The 17415-nt window shown below is 41.9% G+C and overlaps 1 protein-coding gene across 5 annotated transcripts in view; it reads right to left on the bottom strand.

Moving 5' to 3' along the window:
- The window catches only part of TSC22D2 (TSC22 domain family member 2), a 59891-nt gene that overhangs the window by 22294 nt on the left and 20182 nt on the right, over window positions 1–17415 (bottom strand). For 2 of the 5 annotated variants that reach the window (XR_005748625.1, XR_005748626.1), the window contains one exon: window positions 15850–16005. The exons of the other annotated variants lie outside the window; for them this stretch is intronic. The gene's annotated coding sequence lies outside the window, so the exon portion shown is untranslated. The remainder of the gene's footprint in view (window positions 1–15849; window positions 16006–17415) is intronic. 5 annotated transcript variants of the gene reach the window in all.

Below are 17415 nucleotides of genomic sequence, written 5' to 3'. Positions count from 1 at the left end.
CAGCACCTGCCTTTCAACAGCCACGCCATTAAAGCCAGTGACTGTAAAGAAGGATGAAGAATGGGACCTTGTGACAGAAGGTCTTCTCACAACGGCATCCACCACTAGTCTTACCAGGGATGCCAAAGCCAATCTGGGGCAATTCTGATCATCGGGATCCCTTCGGGCCTCCGCTCTGAAGCGGACGAGGAAGCAGTTTCAACGGGAAAAAAAAAAAAAAAAGGAATAAATTAGCCGATACTGACCCCACGGGGCTACCAACGCATCTGTCGCGTCAGCCCAAGGATCTTTTGACCTGGCCACGAACCTCAACACCTTTCGATAGAGTTGAGAAGCCAGGAGATCTACGTCTGGCTCGCCCCATCTCAGGTAAAGGAGGTGAAATACATCCAGGTGTAGTGACCATTCTCCTTGGTCCAGCATCTGGCGACTGAGGTAGTCCACTTGCCAGTTGTGTACCCCCGGAATGTATACGGTCGATAGAGCCGGTACGCTATTCTCTGCCCACCGCAAGATGTGAGCGACCTCTGAAGCGGCTGCTGCCACGCTTCTTGTTCCTCCTTGATGGTTGACATACGCCAGCGCCGTGGCGTTGTCCGACCGAATCCTGATCGGACACCCCTGTAGCCTCTCCGACCATGTGGAGAGGCACTGCCTGATCGCCCGGAGTTCCAGGCAGGACAAAAAATAAATAAATCTGAGTGCTGACTGCAGTGAGAGGGGTTATGACCAGAGGGACCCCCCCCCCCCTGGGCAGGGCTGTTCAGCTTTGCTAAAGAATACATGTTTTAACCATTAACTAGTCCTCTCCTGATAGACAGAACATAACCCTACAGTACCAAGTATAAGGAAGCTGTGTCCGCCCATGGACAAAAGAGAAATGCATTGGTGCTGCAACTGCAAAAGAGTGCATCTTTACGGTATTGTGCATTCCTGGGTTGAACGCTTGCGACTCTCACTGCGATAAGCTGACAAGACTCACAATATCCACTGTGCAATCTAAGGCCCAGGTGGTGGGAAGGAAGGATAAACATGTATTGTGTCACCTACAGGGTGCGCAAGCATTAAAAGCTTGCAAAACTCAACCATGAAGACCAATATATTGCAGCTTACCGCACAAGTTTTCTCAGGCGTGCCGGTAAAAACTAAACTTGAAACAACGGTGAGTGGTGGGAGGAGACAATTTGATTAGTGATGGATTAGAATATCAAAAATGTTCTTAAAATGAAAAGTTAGATCAAATTTCTTCTAGTATTTAGGTAGCTTTAGGCTTCCCATAGATTTATCGAATCTTGACTGGGTTAGCAGGGATCAGCTGAGATTCAATCCATCTATGACAGGCTGGTTGTACCCAAGCTGATCGATTGACTTGGGTACAACCAGCCGGTCAGATGTTTTTTTTTTTTACATGCAATTACTGCCATCGGCTATAGCCACTAGTAGTAATCATTGTGTTTTGCCAGCTGGGAAAACCCACCTCAGCAGAAGACAATAGCGCTGAAGACAGTGTTGATGGGGGAAATCAAGCGATTTACTTTCCTTCCACCAGTGGTGGAAGGGAAAAAAAAAAAAATGCATAATCTATGGGTTGTTTTAGAGTCTTTGTTCTCGCAAAAGGTGAAGCCATAATCAAATTATAAAAGCAATGTTTACCCGGGCAAGTGTGTCACCAGATTTGAAAACAATTGCATTAGTCACTGATTTGACTTCCCTTCAACAATAGAGCTGACCTAGAAAGATTGGCTATGTAAACCTAGAGGCTGTCAAGCGTATGTTTTATGTTGACTCGGCCAGACATAACTTAGGGGTTGTAGAGGCAGTTATTTTATCTTAATGCATTCTATGGTTCGCAGTAGGGTTGTCCAGATACCGATACCAGTATCGGTATCGGTACCGATACCGAGTATTTGCGCTAGTACTCGTACTCGCGCAAATACTCCCGATACCAAAATAGAATACTTTTTTTTTTTTTTTTTTGTGACATCGAACACAAATTGGATGGCACCATTGGATGGCACTGATAGGTGGCACTGGCATTGATTGAATGGCACTCATAAATGGATGGCACTGATAGGTGGCACTGGCATTGATTGGGTGGCACTGATGAGATGCACTAATAAGCTGCCTCCCTGCACTGATGCACTAATGGGCACTGATCTGCACTGATAGGTGGCACTGGCTAGCTGCACTTTTGGGCACTGGCACCGATGAGCTGCACTGACAGTGATCACTCCTTCAATGATATGTAGTTTTCCAGTACCGTATGCTAAAAAACAGCCCCACACCATGATGTACCAGTTCTTCATAATTCTAAAGAAAATATCTTTGGTCTGTATTGTGGTTTGAAAACGGTCACATGACATTAAAAAAAAGTATCGGTATTCGGTATCGGCGACTACTTGAAAAAAAGTATCGGTACTTGTACTCGGTCCTAAAAAAGTGGTATTGGGACAACCCTAGTTCGCAGGGTGCATTCCCTGCCTGCAGAATACAAAGATTACTCCTAGTGGCTATAGGTGCCGCCAGTAAATCTCATGTAAAAAATCCGACAGGCTGGTTGCACTGGTGTAGATCAATAGATTGACTTCAGTACAATTTAGGGCTGCAACTAACGATTATTTTCATAATCGATTAGTTGGCCGATTATTGTTTCAATTAATCGTATAATAGCCTTAAAATAATTTTTTTTTAAAATTTTCACATTTTTTTGGGCCAATTTGTTGTTGGGCAGATTACAAAACACAAATTGCCGCAAAAACACATTACATTCTTTTCTGCAGCTTCTTCATTGAAGTATATTGAACCAAAAAATAACTAAATGGCACCGGTTTGCCTTAAAAAGTCCTTGCCCTTTCCAAATACGCAACAGCTGGAAAAAAAATCATGGATGTGAACGTGTCCCATAGGAAAATGTGTAACTAAACTGTAGAGTGTTTCTGCAAACAGCACCAAAACACAGGAGGTGTGAACCCCGGCCTGAGATGTTTAGTAACATAATGGGGTTAAAAAAAACAAAAATAAAGTACAAAAAGAGCAAATAATCGCTACTGTAGGGGTTCATTTTTTTTACTGTGGGACAGCGAAAGTAATATTTACAGTAGCGACTTTTTTGTACTATAAAGGGCTAATTTTAGTTGTTTTAACCCATGTTACTGGCCGATTAATCGATTATGAAAATTGTAATCGATTAATTTCATAATCGATTAGTTGTTTCGGCCCTAGTACAATTAGCCTGCCCATACAGGGATCGAATTTCGGCCGGTCCCTGCTGAACTGGCCCAAATACGATCTATAGCTGGCTTAAACCCTCAAGCACATGGTTCCACCCCTTTTCACACTCAAATTGGTAAATAGATCCACCAAATTAAAAATTACTTACTTTGAGGACCAGTGTACCCCTTTTTTGTCTGCTTTATCAATAAAACCCTCATGATATGGATGACCCAAATAAAAAGGTTAGGTCAAAAAAAAAAAAAAAACACTTAAAGGACAAGTTCACCAGTCTAACCCTCTTTTGGGTGCAACATGCTTCAATACATCCACCTCCTGCAACCAATGCTCCCTGCTCTGCGACAGCTGGTGGGGGAGGGGGATGATCTTCTCCCTACACCTGCTGTCACTTTTTTTTTTTTTTTAAAGTGCCACACAGGCACGTCATTCAGTCACAAAGTCCTGACCGATCCCCATTGTGACAGTGGGTGGGGGATCCCTCCCCCATACCCAACTAAAAAAAAAAGTCACAGCTTCACCCACCCAGCTGAGACAGCTTGTAGTTTTCAATTAACTGCAAGGGCGCCAATGAGTGCTCCTGTAGCTCATGGATTCTCACTGCAGTTCAGTGGCTGTCTGACCATAGGGAAAGACAGCTGACAGTCTGCAGGGTCCTGGCATTGCACCAGTGTTCTGCTTATCACCAGTGCAATGCTTTACAGGCTGTGATAAACAACAACAAAAAAATATTATTATTATTAATAATAAGTTGTGCCTGCAAAAAGTTGGGCATTTTTTTTGAAAGGTGAACAACTTCTTTGAATAAATATGCAAACAATTTTATTTAGTTTTTGTTGGAGTGAGGAATGGCTTAAAACCCCAGGAGGAAAAACTCTCAAAAAAAGGAGAAATACATGTCCAGAGAGTAGTGGTCAACAGCTCATTCTCTAAATGGACTATGATTGTTAGTGTGCCGCAGGGCTCTGTCTTGGGTCTAATATGGCTTTAAGATGGCCAGAGATCCTTTTCTTGCCTTCAGTCATCAGGCTGAACAATAAATAAAATTAACAGATTCTTTCATCCACACGTCTGACAAACAAAAAGATTGAAAATGCGCTCAGCCCTAGCTGAACAGCCAGAATTTTGACCCATCTTTAGCCAAGCTCAACTTGTGATTGAGTTTGATTTCAGTGTTTAGTGACGATACAAATCTGCAATAAAATTCCAGCAGCGTTACAGACAGATCAATACATGGTCAACTTGGGGTGACCAACTAAATGGCAGGTGAGGTTCAATATTGACAAATGTAAAGTTATGCATTCGGGTGCTAAAATGGATGCATAAATCTGATGACTAATGCAGGCCATAGATGCCATTTTCTTTCCTGCAACCACGAATTGCAGGAAAGAAAATCACTTGGATTCCCCAACATAGTCAGTGTTTACTGGGAAATGCCTCCCACTGAGCCATTATGTTCTCCCAGCATGGGGGCACAGTAAGCCGAGAGCACAGCGATTGCTGCAAGCAGCTATAGCCGCTGGCAAGAATTGCATACTGGAAATCTGACATGTTGGTTGTACCAAAGTCGATTAATGGATCGACTTGGGTACAATCAGACTGACCATAGTTTGAATCTCGGCAGGTCCCTGCTAAAAAACAATCCAAAATTCAAACCATCCATGGCCACTTAAGATTTGGGGGTCTTTGTAAATCAGACTTCGCAATAGCGCGCAAAGCAAATCTGCAATTAACAAAAGCTAGCAATATACTCTTGTATTAAAAAAGGTATACATTACAATCAAAAGAAACACATAAAACGTTGCCCTTTAGAAACTGGTAATACTGGTTTGGTCTGATCTTGAATATAAAAGTTCAGCTTTGGTCACCAATCCACAGATGGTTCTTGAACTAGAAAAGGTTCAGTGTTTGGAAACAAAACTAATAAGAAGGTTGGGAGGACCTCGGTTATAAAAACAATTGCAAAGAGTTGCTCACTGCGAGAAGACATTAAAAGCACAATACACATATATATCAAGGTGATTAAATAGACTAAAGCTGCATTCACACCTGAGCGTAGCGTTTTGCCACTTTTTTTTTACCGTGATTTGTCGCAGCGTTTACCGCGATTTCGGACAGGTCTAGGGTCACCAATGTTAAAAACAGAAAAAACGCTCAATTCGAACAAAAAAGGTCCAGAACTTGTTTGAGCTTCAGGCGTTTTGGAGTGGAGATGTGAACCATCTCCATTAAGAATAATGTATTTTTTCACCTCTAGCGTTTTGGAGCTTCATGCTTCAGGCGACAAAACGCTCAGGTGTGAATGCAGCCTAATAACTGGCTTATTCCAAAGGTCTATGAAAAAGATGTGTGGCCACAATTTAAGATGTGATGAAATTAGGTTTAATCTTAAACTGCAAACAAGGTGTTTTACTGTTAGGGTAAAGAGCAATTCACCTTTACACCTAAAAATGAAAGATGAATTACCAACACATTCCCGCTGAACTTATCCATTGTGTTGAGAATCAAGAACACTCATTGGTCAGTGCTGTCATGTGACCGTGGTAACCAATGACCATTAGCAACTGCCAATGCCATACTGTTACACGGTCACCAGTATAGACTGGTACACAGAAAGCCATGATCAGCAGATGATTTTTAGCACAGCAGAGAAGGGCAATGGGGACCAGAAAAACAGGCAGGGTGATGCGATTTTATCATTCATTTTTATGTTAAAAGATGAATTCCCCTTTAAAATTTGATAGAAGTTGGATCTAGGGTAGAGGTCGACCGATATATCGGCCGGCCGATATATCGGGCCGATATTCAGTCATTTTGGAGAAATCGGCATCGGCCGATTATTATCCAAATGTGGCCGATATTTAGCAGATCTGCATCAGCAGAGTGTGGAGAAGGAAGGAGGAACATGGGGTTCCCCCTCCCTTCTCCACACTGTCTGCAGAGCAGTGCCGTGTGTGTGTGAAGGAGAATGGAGCTGTCGGGCTGATGTCGGGGTGGGCGGGACCCGGGGTGGGCGGGACTCAGCTGTCCAACACCAGCCAATGGGATGAGATCATTGGCTGGATAGCTGCTGGGTCCCGCCCACCTCCAACATCACGATGAATCTGAGCTCCTCTCTCTCTCTGCTCTCACAGTTTCACAGCACATAATGTAGCTGAATGTGTGAAACTCTCTCTTCATACAGTTTCACAACTGCTGCAGAGAGAGAGAGGAGCTCAGATTCGTTGCGATGTTGAAGGTGGGCGGGACCCGGGGTGGGCGGGACTCAGCAGCTATCCAGCCAATGATCTCATCCCATTGGCTGGTGGACAGCTGAGCCCTGCCCAACCCGGGTCCCGCCCACCTTCAACATCGCAATGAATCTGAGCTCCTCTTTCTCTCTGCAGCAGTTGTGAAACTGTATGAAGAGAGAGTTTCACACATTATCCGCTACATTATGTGCTGTGAAACCTGTCAGTGCCATCTGCTAATGCCAAGCCGGCCAGTGCCACCTGCCAATGCCATGCCAACTAGTGCCACCTGCCAATGCCAACTAGTGCCATCTGTTAATGCCATCCAGTGCCACCTGTCAATGCCATCCAGTGCCACCTGCCAGTGGCAACGCCATCCAGTGCCACCTGCCAATACCATCCAGTGCCACCTGCTAATGCCATCTAGTGCCATCAAGTGCCACCTGGCATTGCCAGTGCCATCCAGTGCCACCTGCTAGTGCCAACTAGTGCCACCTGCCAAGGCCATCCAGTGCCACCTGCCAATTAGTGCCACCTGCCAGTGCCAACCAGTGCCATCTGCCAGTGCTAACTATTGCCAATTAGTGCCACCTGCCAGTACCATCCAGTGCCACATGCCAATTAGTGCCACCTGCCAGTGCCAATTAGTGCCACCTGCCAGTGCCAATTAGTGCCACCTGCCAGTGCCAATTAGTGCCACCTGCCAGTGCCACCTTAGTGCCACGTGCCAACCAGTGCCACCTGCTTTTGCCAATTGGTTCCATCCAGTGCAATCTGCCAGTGCCAATTAGCGCCACCTGCCAAAAAATAAAAAATCGGCCTAAAATAATCGGCCGCAAAAATCGGCATCATATATCGGCCATCGGCCGCCCCAAATTCTAAATATCGGTATCGGCCAGAGAAAAACCCATATCGGTCGACCTCTAATCTAGGGATTATCAGATGGTCAAAAAAACAAAAACAAAAAACACACACACACACACACACACACACTTAGGATCGAAGAAAATTAAAACACCAAGAGCCCTTTCACACTGGGGTGGTGCGGGAAAGGCCCTTATTTTTTTATTGGTAAAGGTGCCGCTGGCTTTAACCCCCCCCCCAAAAGGGGTTAAAGGCGCCCTCTTAGCGCTGCTTTCAAAGCGACACCCATGTCAATGGGCGGGGAGTGGTGTATACATTGCTCCCGCTCCAGGCCAAAGATGCCGCTTGCACTTTTTTCCTGTCCTGCAGTGTGAAAGCCCTGGATTGGCTTGATAGACACATTTCAGGCGCTATTTTTTTGCGGAAAAAATGCCTGAAAAGCGCCCCAGTGTGAAAGGGGGAGTCTCACACACACACACACACACACACAGTGTTTTGGGATTTTTTTTGGATCTGCATGCCTTCATCAAAACATTTTTTAGTTGCATGCAACCGCTACCACTGCATGGATAATTGAGAACCTTCACAGTACATTTCTTTACTGCTGGGCTATGCAACACAAAAGGAGATCTGCTCACGTGCGTGACAAAGCTTACAAACAATGCAAATATTTTATTAGATACAAATATCTTTAGCAAATTGCTCATACCCAATACCTCTAGGCAAGACGGGCTCTTACAAGGATGAATGTCAATGTACCTCATCGATATGCCCCAATTACTTTAGGGTCATGGAGAGGCCCTGTATACAGCAGTGCATGGTAATGAGACTTTCCCCTGCACACTGCTCAAATCTTTTTGTACCCCTCGCCAACAGCAAGAATGAGACTTGATTGACGAACAGGGCAGTTAAGGATGGGTTCTGGAAGCAAAGCAAGGGGCTTTTCCCAGTTGTGCTGTCTTGCCCTATAGTCCAAAAAAACAAACACGCACACACACACACCTCAAACTGCCACTGAAGAGGCTGTTTTACCAAGTAGCTGATCAAGTGTCATTCAGTACATCAAAACTGGTGGTGTAATATAGCAACATGCTGGTGCCCCACCAGGGTGGATTTGATTTAAATCACTAGTAAAAAGGATCGATTCAAACTCAATTTAAATAATTTTTTAAAGAGCAACTCATCTGTCCGGCAGCGGCTCCTCCTCTGACCCACTGTTGACTCCCATTCTCTTTAATCAATTCAGCCCCGGGAGAATTTACCCCCTTCCGGGACAGGCCATTTTTTTTTTTGCGATACGGAACGGTGTTGCTTGGTCCAAACAAAATTTACATTCTTTTTTTCCCACAAATAAACTTTTTGGTGGTATTTGAATACCTCTGCGGGTTTTTAATTTTTTAAACAAAAGAATCAGTCTAGGCCAATATTTATGCTACTTTAAAAAAAAAAAAAAATATTGCAATAAGCATATATTGATTGTTATAGCATCTACAAAATAGGGGATAGCTTTATGGTATTTTTATTTTCTTTAACTAGCAATGGTGGTGATCTTTTTTAAAATTGGGACTGCGACGGACAGATCGGACACTTGACACTTTTGGGACCATTGACATTTATACAGCGATCAGAACTAAAAATAGCCACTGATTACTGCATGTCACTGGCAGAGAAGGGGTTAACACTAGGGGGCAATCAAGGGACCAAGTGTGTTCCCTAGGTGTGTTTCTAACTGAGGGGATGTGACTGACTAGAGACGGATGGCTGTTCATACTCTGTAGGAACAGTCAGTCAGTGAGTCAATCTGTTTCTCCTCCCATCAGAACAGGGATTTGTGTGTTTTGAATGTAAGGACTCATTCTTGCTAGTAGTTAGAAACTTTTATTAGTTCCAAAACGAAATGAAGGTTTCCCATTTAGAATAATAAGCTATCGGGGTTAGTAAAACAGTGATATCAGAACTGATGCAGGTCGTACAGTTTGTAGTGTACACAGATTTGCAAAACAATGGGATAAAAAGGAATATTTCTGATGATTACTGTGACATTGTGTCATGCTCTCAGCTTGCATTCATTGAATTTACCAAAAATGTTATATTGCAGAATATACAACCTTGTGCTACATAACTAAGCTCCATTTCATGTTAAATAAACTAATTAAATAATGTACCTTACATAGAAAACCATCTTTAGATAGATTGTTACTCCCAAAGGATCTTATAAAAATAGATAAAAAAAAAAAAGTTTTTATTTAATCATTGATTTGTATCCAGCCTGTGCCCCACATCCATTTTTGCAGTGAATAAGAATACTCATAACAGCACTAAGGCTGCAAGGACCCAACTACATGTGGTAGGGGGAACTTTAATTTAAAAGCAGGTGCAATAGTTTTTCTTACAAGCAATTCCAATAGTGTGTAGATGGCCAATGGCTTTGTTCAAGGCATATCAAAAATGAGAAAAAATAAATAAAATAAAAAAAGTTAAGAAATGGAATTTAATTCAATCTAATATTGTCTTTCATGTCGGTACAATGAAATCTGAAGCATTTTATGTTATAAACTTACAGGTAACCTATTGCTACTCTTTTTTCTGCCTACATCAGCTATGCAAAAAGTGGATTTTTTTTATTTGATGAGGCCATATTCTATTTTGGCCACCAGATGGCACTCAAACAAAAAAAACCCAGCAAGATTTACAAGCATTCATATAAGACTACTGAAACGCTTCAAGAACGTGTTTTAAAAATGAAGACAGTATATAAATATGTACAAAAATGTCACTGTACATAACAAAGTTAGGAAATAGTTCTTTTGTATTTACCTTCCCTCAAACAATGTACAGTATTATGCAATAGAACAGCTCAATAGAAGGCTAGGACAATTAAAGTAAAGCAGACAAGTATTCTGAGGTAAAGCAAAAAAAAAAAAAAAAAAAATATATATGATATATTAAAATGAAAATCATTCTCCATTTGTTTTAAGAGATCCAATGAAGAGCTGCTCAAAAATGTTTTTTTTAATCTCAAAATATAAAATTCCTGCATTCAGGAAATATGTCCTTGAGCGAATAAAACCGAGTTTATTCGCTACATAGGCCAAACCGCACATGTGTGTGAACCCCAAGTTAACGTACAAATGGGAGTTCCATGTGTGGCCGATACCTTATCCCAAAAGGACAACTTCACATTTTCACTAAAATACATGGGGGCACCAGCGGGTTAAACATTGTGCGGTTTTCAAATAGCGTTCTTTTGTTTTTATGCCTTCATAGTAGGCCATGACCAACATCCCAAAAGCCGGCCACAAAAACTCCCACGGAAGTGATCAGCAGCATACTGCGCACATTTCTGAGGGGCTCCAAACATTAAGACACTCATTCCCAGCATCACAGGAGCGAGTGTGCTGGTTGGCAACAGAAAAGAATGGACAAGACGGAGGTGAAGGCAATCACCTTTACAGCGAATTACATTTCTACAGGAGTTTTGTTTTGGGCACCTGCACATTACAGTAGATCACCTTTCAGAGGGTCTTCCACCAGCAATGTGAGGTCTGTGCTTTCCTCATCGACTCCGTCATCAACATCTTCCCCTAGATCCAAGATTTTTTTAATTTCCTGGCCACAGGTGACAACTGCATGTACGGCAAGCTGCGAAAGTGCTGCAGTCAATGGCGAAAAAAAAAAAGAAAGAACCGCCACACGTTAAAAAAAAAAAGTTTATGGCAAAAGACACATGTAGAGTCTTTGACCGTAAATACCCATCTGCCAGCAATTTTTTTTAACTGTAGTTGTGCTTTGAAGTGCACCGCTTTTATGAATTTGTTTCCAGCAACTGTAATCAATTATTAAAATGTAATAACGGGGGGAAAAAAATTAAAATAAAAAGCGAAGGAGCTTCCCTAGCAGCAAGAGCAATACAAATGACAGGAATTATTAAACCCTTCCCAAGTAATCAAAATGAATAAATGACCAGACAGCTTGAGTCACAGTTGAAATTCATGGTACTGTGTTACCTGAAGATGTTTGTTCCACCAGTTTTGCAGCAAGACATCTCAGGCATGATGCGCAGCCAGGCAGTTAACCATTTCCTGTTCAGCGCTGCTGCTTCTAGTGTCATTTGTGCTTCCAGTCTGCCTAGTGGACTGATACAGCATCACCCCGTCCTACACTCCAACAGGTATGGTAGGAAACTACAACATGGACCAGGAAATAAAAACTTCACCTGCCTGGCTGTGCAGTGTGGCATTATATGTACATCACAAGACTATCTGAACAGAATTACAAACTCTCTGGCAAGTAAAACGGTTCACAAATTGTATTTAATAATTGGTTTTAGCAGTTTGTCTGCAACAATGTTTTAATCCACAGACAATTAGCAGCCGTAGTTGCTGCCCTTTGAATTTAATTTTTTTACACACAGACCTGGACATCAATTTTGATGAACAAGAATTTATAAAGATCATGAAGAGAAGTCATATATGGATAAAGTAAAAAATAGTTGCACACATAATAAATGTGAGCAGTTTTGTAGCTTCAGTATTAGGTAGATGGGTCAGCGTGTACACTGTATATTATATTTGCACCAATATAGTCACATTGATGTGTATCAAGAAAAAAATATCAAAAGGCTATACAACTCGCCAACATACCTGGTATCCCAAGTTATACCTGAAGCATACGTTAATACCGCAATCAATTCCCCTCTTCCACATCCTTAGCCTGGCCATTGTCCAATTAAAATTAATTGTTTTAGGGCTAGTTCACACTAGTGTTGCTCTGAAGAGAGATCCATGCTCAGATTACTCTTCAGAGGGAATTAGACAGGGAGTGAGGAGACACCTTACTGCCCGTTTTAAAAACTTAAACCTCTCACCAGCATTGCACATGGTTGCAGGGCACCACCATTCAGTTCATAAGGCATTTAGCAGGGATCATTTTTGCTGCACCAGAATGCCCAAAAGCAGATATTCTTTTTTGGCTATTCTTCTCCTATGGATCACAGAAGTGAAGTTCATTGTGCACTCCTGTAACCCATTTTTAGCCAACACAGGGGCTCAAGTCTGCTTGGTCTGTCGGCACTCAGCCAGTCCAGGAAAGATAATTTTCCTACAGTTAAGCTTTATTATAAGCTTACCTGTAGATGAAAATCAGATTTAGGAGTTTACTAGCACTTTAAAGGGTTACTTCATCTTTATAATAATAAAACACACACACACACACACAGCCTATACAGGCAATTAGTGTTTGTAGATAAAAAATCATGCAGCTCTGACTAATGCTGAATAATGCCCTTGCTATAGGTGTAGGTCTTTTACATAACTCCTGTAGCCTGACTGGAATACTCCCAGGACCTTGCCAAGGCCTAGTCGTTCCTGTTCACAGCAGTGAGCCGAGCCAAGCCGCCACCCCCCATAAAAAAGCTGCGACTTGTTTATGAACACGGTTGAGATGCAAAAAACACTTTGTATCTACTCGTTTCATTCATCTGCCCTTTTATAGGCCCGTTTCATACAGGTGCACCTATCTGTACCTGTGCACAGCGTCAACTTTGCCGGCATAACATGTTTTGTGCATCCACATGTAGGTGGTCCCATTCATGTTTACGGAGATGCAGTGGCTGCATGGACACAGTCACTGGTCCCAATTTGACAGCCATAAAGGTGCAAGTCCTCAAATGCAGACTGTGTTTTAGAAGCCATGCACCCCCACATGGCTGTCAAACTGGGGCCAACGTCTGTCTGTGCAGCTGCTGTGTCCCAAAAGACACGAATAGGACTGCCTGGATGTACAGAAGACCTGTGCATACCACGCAGGCAAAGACAGCCATTCACAAGGCTGTGCCGATATGTATGCCGGTGTGAAGGAGGTCTTAGAAGCATGACAAAATAAACTTTACTGTTCGTGAAAATCATATGGATGCCAAAAGGCATGTAGTAGATTCGGAAGTCAACTGAAGAGACCCTAGGGTCTTTTTAGAATCAGATGAAATGCTGGGTTTGGCATAAGCAAAAACACTGCACATCATATCTCCATTGTAAAGCAGAGCAGTGACAGCAGTCTTGGGGGGGGGGGAATAAAAATAATGCAGTTTGCATGAAATCAGAGCTTTGGGAGGTCCGTCTTTAAACAGAATTAGCCCAAAAATCAACATCCATGCCATCTTCTGTAAACTACCAAGTTATCCTCTGTGCAATGGACATTTGGGTTTTGAAGTTGGTTCAAGTCAGAAGAGCAGCCTAGGGTGACAAAGCTACTCCTCCACAGGTGCAGTAAGTGAGCGTTGTCACTTGGGGACTGGAGATGGTTTAATCGCAGGATTACCAGGTGAAAAAGAGAAAAATGTAGCCACCCATCCAAGGGCTGGTAAATATGTTTTTGTTATGGATTCAGATACACATAAGCAGCAGAGGCATGTGTTATAGCAGTTTCAGGGCATGCACACCATTAGCTTACATAGCACTTTTATAAAAAAAAAAACAAGATTTTTTTTCCCCTTCAGTACAGGCAGGCAACTTTTTCTAGTATTCTATTCTAATGCATGCCCCATAATTTTTACATTAAAGAAAAAAAAAAAAAAAAACATTAAGGAGCTAGTATGTCAAGCCCTAATCCTCACATTAGCCAAAGTTCCAACACTTACCTAGGCATGGGCAAAATGGTAGAGAATTCAAGAACCAACCGAGAACAGGCTAGCAAAAGATTTGATTAATTAAATCAAGGGCTTAAAAAAAAAAAAATGTAATGAAAGGCTGGGGAGTCTGCTCCTAAAGCAGGAAAGTACCTGTGGAACTGAGCAGTGTGCCCAACTGGGCAGGTTGTAGGAGGAAGTGTGCCCAACAGAAGTTATGATTGGCAGGTATGGTCACACAAGTCAAATTATGCCCTACTGTCATGGACATGCTTTTTTTTACATTGCGTTCTATGATAGAAAAACCCATATACCACAACAAAATATTTTTTCTCACCCAGTTTATTGCATAGTAGTTGGTAAAGTTGCAATAATAGTTTGTTTATCGAGGTTAGGTTCACACTGCTGCAATATGCTTTTGATCTGACTTCTTGCTGATTATGTAGTGCTACTACACGTTATATATTCTATGGGGTCAAAAATCGCACCAAAGTAGCTGCTGAGTTGTACTGATGTGAATGGACACCATTAAAAACATGATTTCCCTTGGCAATTCTGTGCAACTCAAGTTGCATCTGAAATCGCACTAGTGCGAACCAAGCATTATTCTCCCAATTTTACATACTGCAAGTTTACTACTTCAGCCACTCATTAATCACCTATTACCACCAAAGATCCCCCCAATACAATGTACACAACCAGTATTTACAGGAAAACCCAACCCATCAACTAATAAGATCGTTATTTGATTTCCCTGAGACACAGAAACAAATAAGTGCGAAACAGAATCTGATCACATGGGATACATTTTTCTGCCATTTTTTCTTTCCGCCGTTATTACTCCGCTCCAAGATGCTTAAGTGTAAGTAGTCTGTTAAGGTGACTTCAATGCTGGTGATCCACTGCTCAGTATTTCAGTTATACTGATGCTACTTCCATCAGGATACACCTGGACACACTCATACCAAACACCATATCCTTTCTAAGGAAATAGGGCCCTACTTGTTAACTCCTGATGATTATCTGGTCTCTCAAACTCCAGGGATGAGTCACGTAGCAACCTTGATGGCAAGGCTTAAAATAAAAGCTTCCCGAAGGAAACACAGAATACTCAATCTATGAGGTTAGAAGGCATTAGAAAAACTTCAATCTCATGCAGTGTTCAAGTCATGTGTGTCACTTAATAAACATCCTACAATCATTAATGCCAGCATCATTGCAATATACAAATTCATACATGCAAGATTAAAAAATAAAAACAATAATCAGGCCAAATTATGCAACACACAACAGCCCATTCCAAAAAAGCACATCCCACCTGTGTTGTGCACCACAATATTAGTAAGGCATAACGATATTCAGAATTATACATATATTGAGATGATTCATTAAGAATTGCTTCAAAAGGAAAGGAATACAAAGCAATTAGATAAAGCCACCCTATTTTGCTTTCAATTAAATCAGATTTTTAAAATCAAATACATCATACCTTTAGAGCAGATCTTTTATAAACACATATAAACATGGTCAGTTTCTTAATCACACTCATACGTGAAGCACATAATGAGCCGACACACACTTAAATGAGGAAGGGGGTATAGATCCTCACTACAGAATTGAGTTGTACATTTGGCTCTCTGCTTCCTGTGCAGTGGTATGGCAACTACACAGCCATTTTTCCAAGAATTGGAAGTGGACAGCGATGAATTGCATCATTCACGTTTCACTCACTGACGTCAGTGGTACATGCAGGCTCTGGGAGGAGGCGCTACATCTCCTAGCATTCTGAGTATAGTACAGCATTCCACTGTGCAACACGTATGACTAAACAGAGCTTTGTTTCAAATCCTGTATTTCATGGAGCTTCATAGAGGACCCATTTTCAGCAAGGGAAATTCTTCTTACCTTTCACTTTTTCTGTTTGGGACATAGAATAAGGTGCTAAATCAGGCGGTGTTCACAACCTTATTTCTCGTTTACGGTATCCCCTGCTCCCTTGACTGCTATAATCCAGTTCCAGGGTCTTCCAAAGCAAAATAGAAATACTGTAGATCTAAAAGACTAAAGAAAAAAGTTGTACACAATTAGATTTAAAAATCTCCCTCAGCATGCATCAAGGAATTAGGCACTGAGGTTTCTGGAGAGGAACTGTGTGCGACTTCAGCTTGATTCTCACCTCTGAAAAATTATGGTGAAAATTATCTAATCAACAGGCCTAACATACCAACACAATACTGTGTGGGGCGGCCAGTATTATTCAAAGAATATCCTCACTTTTATTGTAGAAGAAATATAACTGTGGCACAGACTGCCCATACCATACTATAGGCCCCAAGCCATTAGCTCCGCCATAAACATTCAGCTCTAATGAACATGTGCATTTATGTCAAAGGGGGGGGGGGGGGGGGGGGAGAAAAGTTCACTTATCACAGCAAAGTGGACCACAGTAATTGGGACACTTTTCAACCCACCCAATTGTTCAATCTGCTAGCCACTGTGGTTGTTTGACTAGCTTTAATGTTTAGAAGTAGGCCAACTCCCAGAATGGGCAACTGTCACATCTACCAGCACAGCAAGCCAACTCTTGTGTTATTGTGTGTGAAGCTGCTCAGGTGTGCACTGCTTTTAGGAATCAGACAGACAATGGCAGCTTGTAGTGCTAGACTGGAGTCCTTGATACAAACAGAAGAAATTGATTACATTTAAAATCAGCTGCCAGCCCCTGAATTCTACAATATTTTGTCCAGCCATGTTGCATCAGAAATACATCCAATGGTACAGCAAACTGACGACATGGTCAAAAAATATCCTCCATTTTCACTGGCATAAGAGGACTCTGCTGCCTCCCAGTCAAATCAGTTAAGGAACTGAACAAACCAGAGTCAGGTAAAGGGAATAATATTTTAGTGTATTGTTGCCTGTGTTCAAAAAGTTGATGGGTGGGGATAAAAGTACGGTATGTGAAATAACTTCTATAATGCACCTAATTAACAAACCTTTTTCAGCAATCATAAATTGCCATGAATTTGCAGAGGAACATAGAATGGTATATAGCATAACTGGCCTTGAATTCGTCTGCTCTGAAATGTTGCGTTGCCATCCCACCGGAATAGCCCACAATTCCGAAATGCAACAGTTTTTCCCCCAGACACATTTTAAGAACTTTCCAAACGGCAACTCCTTTATTAGTTGCAGCCACTGAAAGAGGGGATTTGGATAACAATAAGGAGCCCTATCTAGATTTCTTGGTCGCTCTTAAACAGCTTCCAACTTATTCTTAGAGGCAACACTTTTAATGCAGCTATATTAATCTGTTAGCAAAATATAGTTCTATTTTGATAACCTTTGTATGTATTGGTCTAAAAACAGTCAACCAAGAACTTTAAAAAAAGTGAAAGGAAGGAGTCAAGATTTCTTGCTAGCAGGATGCAAGGACTCCCATTGGAAACCCAATCAAGTTAGGTCTTGTTC

Source organism: Rana temporaria, chromosome 4 (genome assembly GCF_905171775.1).
Source record: "Rana temporaria chromosome 4, aRanTem1.1, whole genome shotgun sequence".
Lineage (NCBI taxonomy): Eukaryota > Metazoa > Chordata > Amphibia > Anura > Ranidae > Rana > Rana temporaria.
This window is presented reverse-complemented; position numbering and strand designations above follow the sequence as displayed.